This window comes from Buteo buteo, chromosome 1 (assembly GCF_964188355.1).
Source record: "Buteo buteo chromosome 1, bButBut1.hap1.1, whole genome shotgun sequence".
Taxonomy (NCBI): Eukaryota; Metazoa; Chordata; class Aves; order Accipitriformes; family Accipitridae; genus Buteo; species Buteo buteo.
Window position 1 is genome coordinate 55,803,598 of NC_134171.1, and position 14,112 is coordinate 55,817,709.

The window sequence follows — 14,112 nt, forward strand, 5'->3', positions numbered from 1 at the left end:
AGGATTTTCCAAAGAGCATCGGGCTGGTGTACGGCAAGGCCATCGTTGCCTCCGCGGGGACGCCCACATAAAGCTGACAGCCACTGATTGCTGGGCTGAGTTTGCGGAGCAAGACCGCTCAAGAATGTACAAGATGGTCCATCCTTGTATGTTGCAATGTGTTTAAAAATTAATTGATAGATCAAGTAAGGCTGTGTTAATTGAAACAAAAAAAAATAAAAAAGGGGGAGATGTAGGGTTCAGTTGTACGGAACTTAGTTATCGGGCCCGAAAGTAGCTCATGGTCACAAGAATGTTCCAGACGCCTTTAGAAGGCTTTGAACAGACTAAACAAGAAGATAGAAAAAGAAAGATCCCAGTTAGAAAAACACAATACTGGCACTCCCAAGAAACACCACTATCACCTCTTTGTGTCCCTTCTGAAGCACACAGAGGCAACAAAGGTCAGTCCCATAGTACGTTATCATTTTAATAAGGCCATTCATGCCAGTTCTAGTGCTACCAGCATTTACTATTGTTTGTAACTCTACTGGAGGAGTGGGTGAAGAGTAATCTTACGTAAGAATGAGAAGGAAAAAGAAGAAACCTCCAAAGCAACCCTCTCCTTTTCGAAGTGGTGTCCAAGGAGGCTTCTTTGCTAATGAGTGGATGTGCTTCTCATCTGCTTATGGAACAAAGCCAAACTTGCTGAGGTGGAAGGACTAGGATACAGCGAAGCGTGCTTGGCCCAGTTGTGGCTGTGCTAAGCAGCAAGGCGACAGTACACAGAAATTAGTCACTCAGACCTCAGCGCACTCAGGTTTGGTGCAGGGTGGAAAAACGTGCTCTCCCAGTGGAGCTCTGGGCTGCTGTGGGCTGGGGGGAGGCAGAAAGCAAACGTAACATGTCTCTCTGATGTCCTTAAGCCCTTTGAAAATGAGGTAAGGGAACTCCTGAATTCCCCCCTAAACATCCAGATCAGCGAGTGGGAACTTTAATAACATTTCTACCTTCACTTTTCAGAGAAAGACTTTGCGTCCAGTCTGATACATTCAGAGATGACTGACAAAGCTGTGCAGAATTCTAACGAAGGTACAGCAGAGAACATGAGTAGCCAGAGTCCCCTAAAGCCTCTCCCTACTCTTCAGAAGGTTCCAGGAGGGGAAATGAATCAGTCCAGGTAAAATCTGATGTGAGGTTGCTAGGATTAGGGATAAGCCAAACCTCAAACCCAGAAATTTCTGTTTTCTCCTCCCATGAAAAATGCAACTTTGTGACTGAAGTTTGTCATGCACAGCCTTCATCAAAAGTGCTCCTCGCTACAAACAACCCCACACTTTTGGATACAAATTGAGTTATTACAGGAACATCACAAAATTTTAGGAGCACTTGAAACCCCTTTGAGAAAAACCTCCCATATATTGCAGTGCACAGTTTATACCAGTTGTAAAGTTAGACGTTCTCTTTTTTTCACTCAGGTCTTCGGCTAAAGAATCAGGGGCCAGTCGAAAAGTGAAACAGAGTAAGTAATGGAAATTATAAATGTTAAGACACATGTGTCTAGGACGCTAGTCTGTAGGGTTCAATTACATGGAACTTAGTTATCGGGCCTGAAAGTAGCTCATGGTCACAAGAATGTTCCAGGATTTTCCAAAGAGCATCGGGCTGGTGTACGGCAAGGCCATCGTTGCCTCCGCGGGGACGCCCACATAAAGCTGACAGCCACTGATTGCTGGGCTGAGTTTGCGGAGCAAGACCGCTCAAGAATGTACAAGATGGTCCATCCTTGTATGTTGCAATGTGTTTAAAAATTAATTGATAGATCAAGTAAGGCTGTGTTAATTGAAACAAAAAAAAATAAAAAAGGGGGAGATGTAGGGTTCAGTTGTACGGAACTTAGTTATCGGGCCCGAAAGTAGCTCATGGTCACAAGAATGTTCCAGACGCCTTTAGAAGGCTTTGAACAGACTAAACAAGAAGATAGAAAAAGAAAGATCCCAGTTAGAAAAACACAATACTGGCACTCCCAAGAAACACCACTATCACCTCTTTGTGTCCCTTCTGAAGCACACAGAGGCAACAAAGGTCAGTCCCATAGTACGTTATCATTTTAATAAGGCCATTCATGCCAGTTCTAGTGCTACCAGCATTTACTATTGTTTGTAACTCTACTGGAGGAGTGGGTGAAGAGTAATCTTACGTAAGAATGAGAAGGAAAAAGAAGAAACCTCCAAAGCAACCCTCTCCTTTTCGAAGTGGTGTCCAAGGAGGCTTCTTTGCTAATGAGTGGATGTGCTTCTCATCTGCTTATGGAACAAAGCCAAACTTGCTGAGGTGGAAGGACTAGGATACAGCGAAGCGTGCTTGGCCCAGTTGTGGCTGTGCTAAGCAGCAAGGCGACAGTACACAGAAATTAGTCACTCAGACCTCAGCGCACTCAGGTTTGGTGCAGGGTGGAAAAACGTGCTCTCCCAGTGGAGCTCTGGGCTGCTGTGGGCTGGGGGGAGGCAGAAAGCAAACGTAACATGTCTCTCTGATGTCCTTAAGCCCTTTGAAAATGAGGTAAGGGAACTCCTGAATTCCCCCCTAAACATCCAGATCAGCGAGTGGGAACTTTAATAACATTTCTACCTTCACTTTTCAGAGAAAGACTTTGCGTCCAGTCTGATACATTCAGAGATGACTGACAAAGCTGTGCAGAATTCTAACGAAGGTACAGCAGAGAACATGAGTAGCCAGAGTCCCCTAAAGCCTCTCCCTACTCTTCAGAAGGTTCCAGGAGGGGAAATGAATCAGTCCAGGTAAAATCTGATGTGAGGTTGCTAGGATTAGGGATAAGCCAAACCTCAAACCCAGAAATTTCTGTTTTCTCCTCCCATGAAAAATGCAACTTTGTGACTGAAGTTTGTCATGCACAGCCTTCATCAAAAGTGCTCCTCGCTACAAACAACCCCACACTTTTGGATACAAATTGAGTTATTACAGGAACATCACAAAATTTTAGGAGCACTTGAAACCCCTTTGAGAAAAACCTCCCATATATTGCAGTGCACAGTTTATACCAGTTGTAAAGTTAGACGTTCTCTTTTTTTCACTCAGGTCTTCGGCTAAAGAATCAGGGGCCAGTCGAAAAGTGAAACAGAGTAAGTAATGGAAATTATAAATGTTAAGACACATGTGTCTAGGACGCTAGTCTGTAGGGTTCAATTACATGGAACTTAGTTATCGGGCCTGAAAGTAGCTCATGGTCACAAGAATGTTCCAGGATTTTCCAAAGAGCATCGGGCTGGTGTACGGCAAGGCCATCGTTGCCTCCGCGGGGACGCCCACATAAAGCTGACAGCCACTGATTGCTGGGCTGAGTTTGCGGAGCAAGACCGCTCAAGAATGTACAAGATGGTCCATCCTTGTATGTTGCAATGTGTTTAAAAATTAATTGATAGATCAAGTAAGGCTGTGTTAATTGAAACAAAAAAAAATAAAAAAGGGGGAGATGTAGGGTTCAGTTGTACGGAACTTAGTTATCGGGCCCGAAAGTAGCTCATGGTCACAAGAATGTTCCAGACGCCTTTAGAAGGCTTTGAACAGACTAAACAAGAAGATAGAAAAAGAAAGATCCCAGTTAGAAAAACACAATACTGGCACTCCCAAGAAACACCACTATCACCTCTTTGTGTCCCTTCTGAAGCACACAGAGGCAACAAAGGTCAGTCCCATAGTACGTTATCATTTTAATAAGGCCATTCATGCCAGTTCTAGTGCTACCAGCATTTACTATTGTTTGTAACTCTACTGGAGGAGTGGGTGAAGAGTAATCTTACGTAAGAATGAGAAGGAAAAAGAAGAAACCTCCAAAGCAACCCTCTTCTTTTCGAAGTGGTGTCCAAGGAGGCTTCTTTGCTAATGAGTGGATGTGCTTCTCATCTGCTTATGGAACAAAGCCAAACCAGTCTAACATAATCCTAAGCCTATCCTGATAATATACAGCTTCCTTTTTCAAAATGTTTTCCAGAAAGGGAGAAAGAATGTCATTTGCTTTCAAGGCTGAGGAACAGAGGTCCAGGACAAGCAGACAGACTGCTCCCAGGGAAGAACTCCAACTGAAAAAGTGCTATGGAAAGAAGAGACCATCCTGCCTTCACACTCTCATCAGAAGTCTGACCTGTGCCACAGCCACCCCAAACAACAGATATCCCCCTTTCCAGTGGAGCCCCCCCCCCCCCCATTCAGAGCCACTTAAGCATCTCCCAGTCACTATCACATACAGAAATATGTATTCTTAGCAGTTATGTTATAAAGATATCTGTTCAGACTCCCTGTTAAAATAATTTTATGCTCATTATATTTAGTCCTCAAGCAATTCAACCAAACCATGCTGCAGAGGTACATGAGAAGTGCGCTAAATGAAAAAAAGGACAGAGGCAACACTTTTGGGCACCGGATTCATTGTTTTGTGTGACTCAGCCAGGCCTGCACAAAGAGCTCTTGTGTGCAGACTTGACTCTACAGTCACAGACATACTGGGGTAAGAAGAGGGGCACACACACATTATCTGCAGAGATGCACATCAAGCCCTAGGCACTGGAAGAAAAAAGACCCTGGATTTTCAAAATCTGGCCTGCAGACTAACTGCAGATGTCTGCCTCACAGCAAGCTAAAATTTGCTTCCATAGTTCTCATCGTTAGCAGAGAAGAATCACAAACCGTAGTATCCAATGGGGGGAGGAGGGGGAACATGGGACACGAATGGGACAGGATGACACCAAACAAACATTAAAACCACCATGCAAACCTCAAGCCACCAAAACAGAGGCCAACAATGACAGAAACACATCTGGCCCTTTTTCAGGCCTCGTGAGTGAACTGTGAAAGGAGGAGAATCGGGGTTTATCTGTTTTAAACATATCTCTGTCAATCTCTTCTCACAAAACCAAAGAAAGGTGATAAATCGACCCTACTTCCATTTATTTTCCAGAGCAAGATTATTCAGTGCAGACAGGCTCATTCAAAACATCTGGCTGTTTGATGGGCAAGGAGAAAAATCCTGTTAGCACAGCGTTAAGGAAAGAGGAGCTTAGCTCAGAGCAGAGCTCAGTATACTCTTTCCAAGAGCCCCTGCCTTCACTTCAAATCACGTCTACTGCAGTAACAACTACCACCTCCATTCCCATTTCCCACTGCAGGAGAGGGCTATGCTAAGACCTGGGGGACAATCTCAGCTCTGCTTTCCCTTGGTGCTCACTCACTGCTGCACATGCCTAGCCATGCTAGAGCACCAGATGAAGCAGGCTGGGGGGCTTGAAGTAACCTGTAGCCGCAAATCAATGAACGGAGTATTTGTGAATGGCCAGCAGAAGGCTGGTCACCCAGAATGGTCGTGACACAGGTCCACTTGCCAACTCAGACCACAGATGCAGAAACTCACTTCTACAAAACGATTTAATGGGTATCAGTTTAGCAGATATGTAATTCCTATACAGCTGTGCAAGAGTATGAGCCTGCAGGCCATGGCAAATGGGAGCAGAGCTTCAAGCAAGAGAGGAGCTGGCAGTGCTTTGAAACTTCCCTTGTGTCTTAGGTGTAAACATTACAAAGTCAGCTGGAAACTAAACCGGAAACCAAGTGAACTGGAAACCAAACAGCAGGGTTGAGTGACTACACGCTGACCGAGTTGTGGTAATGACTTAGTGAATGGGGCAGATACTTGACCAAAAGCTTTTGGGCCATACTCAGATTGCCTTAATTCCATATAAATCTCTGTCCTTAGTGTTTCTTATCAGCTGTCTCTCAGCATCATGCTGCATTAGCTGAGCCTGAAAAACTTAATTATGCCTCAGAGGCTCACTGCCAAACAGAACCAAAATTAACGCAACCACGTTAACATAGTCTTGCAACAGCACGGTTGCATTTCCTTCATGAAGCTGATAGGTTACTGAGCAAACATGTTAGAGCCAGAAGGGTGACTGATAGTCTGCAAGGACAGTTACAATCGCATCTTCGCAGTCATTTCCCTTCCCAAAGCATCTGTTACTGTATTTGCTAGATGTCTGAAAATAAAGCTTCCTCAGGGGCACTTCACCCATCCTAGTTGTGGTGGGTTGACCCCGGCTGGACACCAGGTGCCCACCAAAGCCGCTCTATCGCTCCCCCCCACCAGCTGGACAGGGGAGAGAAAATGTAGCAAAAGGCTTGTGGGTCGAGATAAGGACAGGGAGATCACTCAGCAATTACTGTCACAGGCAAAACAGACTCAACTTGGGGAAAATTAATTTCATTCATTACCAATCAAAATCAGAGTACGATAATGAGAAATAAAACCAAACCTTAAAACACCTTCCCCCACCCCTCCCTTCTTCCCGGGCACAGCTTCACTTCTGAATTCTCTACCTCCTCCCCCCTCCAGCAGCACAGGGAGACAGGGAATGGGGGTTGGGGTCAGTTCATCACACGTGGTCTCTGCTGCCCCTTCCTCCTCAGGGGCAGGACTTCTCACAGCCTTCCCCTGCTCCACCGTGGGGTCCCTCCCATGGGAGACAGTCCCCCACAAACTTCTCCAATAGGAAGCCTTCCCGTGGGGTGCAGTCCTTCTGGAACAGATTGCTCCAGCATGGGTCCCCCGCCGGGTCACAAGTCCTGCCAGAAAACCTGCTCCAGCGTGGGCTTCTCGCCCCATGGGGCCACAGGTCCTGCCAGGAGCCTACTCCAGCGCAGGCTTCCCACGGGGTCACAGCCTCCTTCGGGCATCCACCTGCTCCGGCGTGGGGTCCTCCACGGGCTGCAGGTGGATATCTGCTCCACCGTGGACCTCCATGGGCTGCAGGGCGACAACCTGCCTCACCATGGTCTTCCCCACGGGCTGCAGAGGAATCTCCGCTCTGTCACCTGGAGCACGACCTCCCCCTCCTTCTTCACTGACCTGGGCATCTGCAGGGTCGTTTCTCTCACATATTCTCTTTCCCGGCTGCGACTGGTGTCGCGCAGGTTGCTTTTTCCTTTCCCCTTCTTAAATCTCTTCTCCCAGAGGCGCTACCACTGTCACTAATGGGCTCAGCCTTGGCCAGCAGGGGGTCCATCTTGGAGCTGGCTGGCGTTGGCCCCGTCAGACATAGGGGAAGCTTCTAGCAGCTTCTCACAGAAGCCACCTCTGTAGCCCACCCCGCTACCAAAACCTTGCCATGCAAACTCAATACACTAGTAGTAAAGGAAGAACAAGGTTATGTTCAATGTGTGAATCTCAAGATCAGAATTAAAGTCCTTTATGTTGGGAAGTCTCTCAGATACGTAGTAACCTGTCAATCCATCCTGAACTTTGCCATTCCCCAATACAAATGCTGCCCAGTCACGTTTTCACCCTAAGCTTAAGCTGTGTATGTGTCCTCCGACGCCTTCCTTGATCCTACCTGCCTGCTTTATCAGTGACCTGGATTCTTTAGCAGGAGATGCTGAAGCAGATTCTTACAGTCACGTCAGGGTGCAGCAGGGATGGAGAAACTCTTCAGGCTACTCTGGCAAGGCAGCTGCATTTCTATGTCCTTTAATAAAATTAGATGCCCTATCTTCTGAACTATCACTTGTCCCTACCCCCAACAGCTGGGAGTCTGCTGTCTTTAGGATCTGTCTGCTGTTACTGAGAAGGTTTGGATAGTACACCAATTTAAATGGTCATGCATCCACGTCAAGTATTTCTAAATGTTTCATGAAGTGCTCAGCTTGCAAACCAACATTCCTCTGCAAGTATTTATTTCTGTCCTTCTTCAGAGAGGTTATGCTGTCACTGCAGATCTGGCCTATTCAATAAACACGTAAAATCTTTGCATTGTGCAGTGAACACAGAAATGAGTTATGCACTTTATCGTGATAACTAAATATGGGCAAGTCTTCAGAGCTCTCAGAAAAAAATCAAAGAACTGAGCTCAGGCAGCTGTGCCACCATTTAAAGCAATTTCATTAAGCAGTTAAGAAAAAGAATAAAATGCATTAGGTTAACATCAACTATTACCAACTCTACCAACTACCTCTCGTGTGACTGAGAGGAAAAGCTCGGTATCCTCCTAATGCTCAAAATTCTTATTTCCACACATACTTACTAACATGGCTGGGAGCCTTAGGTCCACTTTGAAAGAGAAAGTAACTTGATGGGGCATTTGCAGCCCCTCTAGCAAAACCATTCTGAGGCAGAACTGTGCGTAGCTTCATGGTGAACATACGGCACAAACTGTTTCTATATTCCTGTTTTTGGAATCAAACCAACTTACCGCATCTCCATGAAGGCAAACAAAAATCTTTGGCAAGCTTATATAAATGTACATTCCAAACCCTAAAAAATTCAGCAACTGACCTAAGCAGGTCTGGGAGTCACCACAATCTGAAACATGCTAAGTGTCCTCCACAAGCTGCTCTCCAGTTTTTGCGCTCTGACGTTGCATCAGCACTGTCACTGGAGAACCTTTCAACATTTGTACGTGAAGAGTAAGTTTCTTTTACCTTTAGCACCATCAGGTCATCAAAGCTGCAGTCCACAATGAGGCGAAGTGTACTAGGAACAACTTCCCTTCGCATACGCTTTCTGTCATTCACTTCACTACTGGAGTCCGATTTTGACTGACGTTCAAGTTTTCTCTTCTGGCGTTTTTCTTTTCGTTTCTGCCTAAAGAGACAAACAAACAAATACATCTTCAAAAAGTGCTGCCAAATCTGCTGAGGCACGTGTTATGCACACAAATGCATACTTCTACGATCAAGGTGGTTGTCCCATGACCGTGGTAGTTTAAACTTATCCTGTTGCTTCCATTTGTGCTAGGCTGATACCAGCATGAAACACACCCCCCATCTTTGTGAAGTTCTGTATATACCTACAAAGACAGACATCTGACACAAATTCAACGAAGTCAATAGTGGGAGCTGCGTGGATTTACGGGTGCTCCGAGTCAGGTCTCATAACAGAAACAACCAAAAAGATTGCCAAAATTGCACTATCGGAATCGGAATGTGGAAGGCAATTTACCTCCTGTTTCAAGTTTTTCAAAAGACTTCTGAAACAGTTGTTTCTTCCCTCTGGTCCCCTGACGGGAGCAGGCAGTTGGGAGATCAAATTTCGGAGACAGCAACTTTAACAGCCACTCTCTGGGGGAGGAACACTTTGCATTCAGCAGGACAAGGATAAACCACCACCAGCCCATTTGCAGATAAGGTTTCTCTCAACAAAATAAAACAGAAGCTCATCATCTTCCAAAACTATTTTAACAGGTTGTAAGTCAACATAACTTACAGCAGAGCATTTCATGTGTCAAAAGAAATTTTTTTTAGTCACTGACTTTGTAAGATTCACCAAGTCTGACAGCACTGGGGAAAGAGGACGCAGCCCATTCAGAAAGGGACAAAGCCACATGTTACTTCTCCCCTCCGACAAACCAAAAACATGCAAGTTTGAATCCCTCCCGACATCCTCTTCAAGTTGAGGAACACTTCTAGTATGAAGAGAGAATGCTTACCTTTATAGCTTCTTCATATGCAGATGGAGTAGCCTGTGACTACTGCTTTAAACCTGGCATGGGAGAAAACTAGTTCAACTGCCTTGATTTGCTAAAGCAATCCACACGCAAATTCTGCTGACACATCATTATTATTATTAGCACTCAATACTACACATGATCCTGCAAAAGCTATTTTGCAAACCACACCTCTGTAGATCTTTCTGTTCTTCCCACTGTTTCTGCTTCAACAGCTTCTTCCTTTGCCTCTTGGACATGGGCTCAAGGCATTCTTCCTTGTCTGAGCCTGCCTCCTGTCTCTCTACCGGACTGTCACTTGACTTCACCTTTCCTTCCACATCAGGAACTTCAGGAGACATGGTGTTTTCTGTTGGCACCTCTGGACTTTCTCTTGGTGTTTCTGATGACATTCGCTTTTGGCTGGGTTTCCTGACTTGTTCCTCAACACTTGATAAATATTTCACTGAAAGCAAGCTCTTCCCTCACCAATCCTGTAAGAAACAAAACAGTAGTATGAGTGTTATTAACAAGAAGTGCAATTAGAAAAAATATTACTCTACACCTACTGTAAACCTGAATAAAGAAAAAATAATAAGTACGAGATGGCCTTTTCTTGTTTAAAGCTAGGTTAGTGCCTCTGCAAACAGTAACATGTAAAATACCAGAGAGATTATAATCTGTATTCAGATCCCGTCTAAAACTCTGCCTGCTACATTGCAGCTATTCAACAGTTTCCAATTAGAAACTCTGTGAAAACACAACGGCATAAAAGCAGGGAATCACACTGGATTAAACATAAAAGAAAAACCATCAGCAGTACTATTATGTGTACACAAACTATTTTCAAACATAGAAACAGAAAAAATCAAAGAGGTTATCTTGTGATAGAACTAAAGCCATTTGGGGGGAAAAAAAAAGGTGAACAAGCTGTACACCTTCAAAATTAATTTTTATTTCTTCTGAGAACCAAAGACACTGGCCAACCACTGATGCTGGCCACTGTCAGTGGTCAAAACACAGCAAGTAAGGGGATGAACAGACTGAACTGTTAACTCAGCAAAACGTTCTGCATTCAAATCAGTTACAATTATACCCTCTCCTTTTCAATAACAAGTATTATTTTTTAATAGTAGCAGCTCCCCTGTGCTCAACAGCCGCGTAGTTTTCTACAGATAACTACTTCACTGGAGAAGGCTGCGCTGACAGAGCCAACATGCAGAAAAAACAATCCCCTGGCTTCTTCAGTAACAGAAGAGCTGGAAAACCACACGAAACGCCAGAAAACCAGACGTGTTTCAGCTAACACGCCCCAGTTTCCCTCCCTGGGGGTGTTACGACCTTAAGGCCCAGGGAGCCGAGATGGTTGTGGGTGCCAAACGGCACGGCCTGGCGCGGCACAGGTGCGTCTGCAGCCGCCACAGCGTGCACGCCCCGCGGATACCGAGCTCTATACGTACATCTGTGTACGTATATATACACCCATATACACACATACATCTATATACAGACACGTATCTATGTATACACACATTATATATATAGAAACACACGCGTTATTTTTGCTCACGCGCCGAAGTACCTCATAAGTCCACAGGACCGGCCACCTCCGCCCACAAGGGCCCGGGGAAGGGCCGCGACCCGCCCGCCACAGGCGGCAGCGACAGCCGGGAGTGGGGAGGGGGTGTCACGCTCCCCAGGCCGCCATTTTCCCCGCCTTCCCTCAGAGGAAAGCCGAGCCCGAACCCCAGCTCCCGTCCCGCCCCACCCCCTCCCACACCAAGGGGTAACGGACGCGGCGGGGGAGGGAAGGGGGGGCTGTAACGTACCCGCGAGCCGCCCCACGCGCAGCGCCGGGGGGAGGAGGGGTGGGGAAGGGGCGGGTGATGGGAGGAGGGGGAGGAGCAACGGCTCCGCCCCGCGCGCGCGCGCGCACGCGCGCCTCCCCTCCCCTCCCCGCCCGCCACGACTTCAGATCCCGGCGAGCAACGGGCGGCGGTCACGTGGCGCTAACGGACAGCGCCCCGGCGCTGAGGGGAAGCGCCGCGCCGCGCCGCGCCACGCCACGCAGATAGCGAGTGAGCGCGAGTTTCGGCGAGTTTCCCCTCTCCTGCCCGCGGAGCGTCCGGTAGCCGTGTCGGGACCCGTCCCGGCCGGTTGCGCAGGCAGGGGGGGAGCTGGCCTCGCCCGTTTGCGCTGATCGCTCTGTTCTCAGTCAGCTCTGGCGTCAGCTGGAACAGCTGCCAGTCAAATAGGAAAGGAACAAACAACCACCGTAACAAAAGCACTCGAGGATCAGTCGCAGTTTGGGAGGGTTTCTCGGTTTTGCATCATCCCTTACAACAGCGGCTGACAAGCCGAGGTCGGCTGCCAGTGGCGGCCACCGGCCCACGGCAGGGTGAGTGGACGTGGGTGCCGTGGCCAGGCTTTAGGGGCCTTTAGAGCCTGCCCTTGCAGGCTTTTGCTTTACTTATTAATCTGTCTTTATCTCAACCCATGAGTTTCCTCACTTCTACTCTTCTAATTTTCTCACCCATCCCACTGGGGGGGGGGGGGGGGGGAGTGAGCGAGTGGCTGTGTGGGGCTTAGCTGCTGGCTGGGGTTAAACCACGGCAGATGTCCAAAGGATCAGGGACATGAAACGCTGCAGGTGCTCATTAGTATGAAGTGCAGAGATAAAATGGAGCAGCAGGTAAGATCCAGAGCTAGCATGCAGGGCAGGTCACATGAAACCTGTTCAAACAGCTTAGGCACCATATCTGAAGGTTATACAAACGTGCATGACAGGGCAATGGAGCTGCATTAAGCAAGCACGGGATGATGACATCCAGTTTTGTGAGGAGGTAAACAAAGACTTGCAGAAATAAACACCAATACATTCCCAGAACACCCAGAAAATAAGTAAATTGCTCAGGGGACGATGCCTCATTGATTTTAGTAAGCTCAAGAACAAAAGCCAAAGGTGGAAGCTGCTGCAAATTAGCCAGACACCAGTTATGAAAGTTTATGGGTTTAGAGCAAGTATTAAAAAAATCTGAAGAGGAAAATAATATCTAAGGAGAGTACTGAATCAAGTATGAACACCCCCTTTTTAAATAATGCCTTTTATCTTCCTTTTAGGTCTCTGAAAAATCACAGCCAAGTGAAAAACGAGAATAACAAAGCACATCTTGCACTACTTGAAGTAAAAAAGGAACAAAAGGGAATGAGTATGAATCAACGGTTTTATTATATACTGGCTTTAGGAGTGTCAGTAGCAGACGCTGTTGTTCCAGCTAACAGAGCTACCTTCTTGGAAGAGAGACAATTAAGCTATACATTTCAAAGATGGGCCAAATTTTAGTCAGCCTTAGATTTGGAAGTCATACTGAAGTTCATCTCTACCTTCCAGAGTAACTTATCACAAGAAGAATGTGTGCTAACTCAAAGCTTATTTTAAAATCCCCCTGCACAGTAAACGGATATTTTCCAATAATATGAACCAACAACCAACAGCAGCACGGTGAACCTATGATCTTCAGTGTGATTACCTAATGAGCTGCATGCTGGATCTATGACATATCCTGAGCAGTAAAAAGTTTTGTTTAAGTCAAAGAAATGCTGGAACTCTTCAAACTTATCTGACCTTATCCTCAAGCTCTAAGGATTTTAGGAATGCCATCTTCAAGATCTATTTTACAAATAGGTAAATGCATTGTTAATTCACACAAGCCACCCAGTGCAGAGGAGAATCTTCCTCTAGAAGTTCTGTGACAGCGCTCGCACTGAGGTACCACCGTAATGATTCAAAACAGACTAACCTCCAAATGTGTTGTTACAGCCATCCACATCACTGCAAAGTGTGCATCAGCAGCGTGACAGTACCCATAAACCAATACATGCTTACATCGTCATCCATCTATTGATTTTCAGCTAACTATGCATTTAAATAGCTGATACCTGATCTTTCTTGAAGCTGCCAACAGGAAGGTTCAGGTTATTAAGCAGTTTCAGGAAAGGGACAGATGTCAGTAGGTAACAATATTTCAAAGGCAAGCCCAACAGTCCTAGGCTGCACTTCAGGCTATTTTCTTTTTGAGTTCCTTGGCTCTGGGGCACAAAGAGTGGGCACAGCCAGTCTCCCAGCTGCAGCTGGCAGTCAAAGTGCCTCAAGACTGCCCTGAGCTGAGGTGCTGATGTGGCTTTTTGGAATAACTGGTCAGTGTGGATCCCCTTGGCCAGCTACAGCCCTGTGCAGCACGCCAGCTTGTACTGCAAAAAACCACCATCAGTGGCCAACTTCTTGACTGAAAGCCCCTAAGATGGGATTATTCAGAGAGGCTCTTTTCCACTCCGATAATTCAGATGCCCTCCTGCAAAGGCTAGAATCAAACACAGTTGCTCCATAAGCAAACATAGGGTCAATGAGCACATATGACACGGGACCCGAGTCTACGTGGAAACCAAATTAAAGATAGATTGACCTGAATCCAGGAAAAGGACAAGCAGGGGGCTAGTACACTAACCTGCAGTAGTACAGTGTTTGGGAAATTGCCACAGCACAGATGCAGATGAACGCTGCTGGGGTCCCTGACTTCAGGAATCTGGTAGATCTGTCACGGCCCACCCACAACCAGGGGGGCCGAGTCTCAGTGGGAAGGGAACG

At 46.5% G+C, this 14,112-nt stretch overlaps 1 protein-coding gene and 1 long non-coding RNA gene across 44 annotated transcripts in view; one reads left to right on the forward strand and one right to left on the reverse strand.

The window, feature by feature from the left end:
* Window positions 1-11,405, reverse strand: part of LOC142032347 (alcohol dehydrogenase 1-like) — a 330,614-nt gene extending 319,209 nt beyond the window's left edge. For 39 of the 43 annotated variants that reach the window (XM_075031212.1, XM_075031026.1, XM_075030999.1 and 36 more), the window contains exons 1-5: window positions 11,297-11,405; window positions 9,660-9,961; window positions 9,471-9,523; window positions 8,984-9,102; window positions 8,464-8,626 (exon numbers count right to left, since the gene is read on the reverse strand). The gene's annotated coding sequence lies outside the window, so the exon portion shown is untranslated. Of the gene's footprint in view, window positions 1-8,463; window positions 8,627-8,983; window positions 9,174-9,470; window positions 9,524-9,659; window positions 9,962-11,049; window positions 11,270-11,296 lie in introns of those variants that run through there. The other 4 variants (XM_075031122.1, XM_075031091.1, XM_075031193.1 and 1 more) reach the window with 4 other exon arrangements.
* A 48-nt stretch (window positions 11,406-11,453) lies between these two features.
* Window positions 11,454-13,787, forward strand: LOC142032686 (uncharacterized). Its single transcript, XR_012650949.1, has 2 exons — window positions 11,454-11,865; window positions 12,588-13,787. It is a non-coding gene; the product is annotated as an uncharacterized LOC142032686 (long non-coding RNA).
* The last annotated feature ends 325 nt before the right edge of the window (window positions 13,788-14,112 follow it).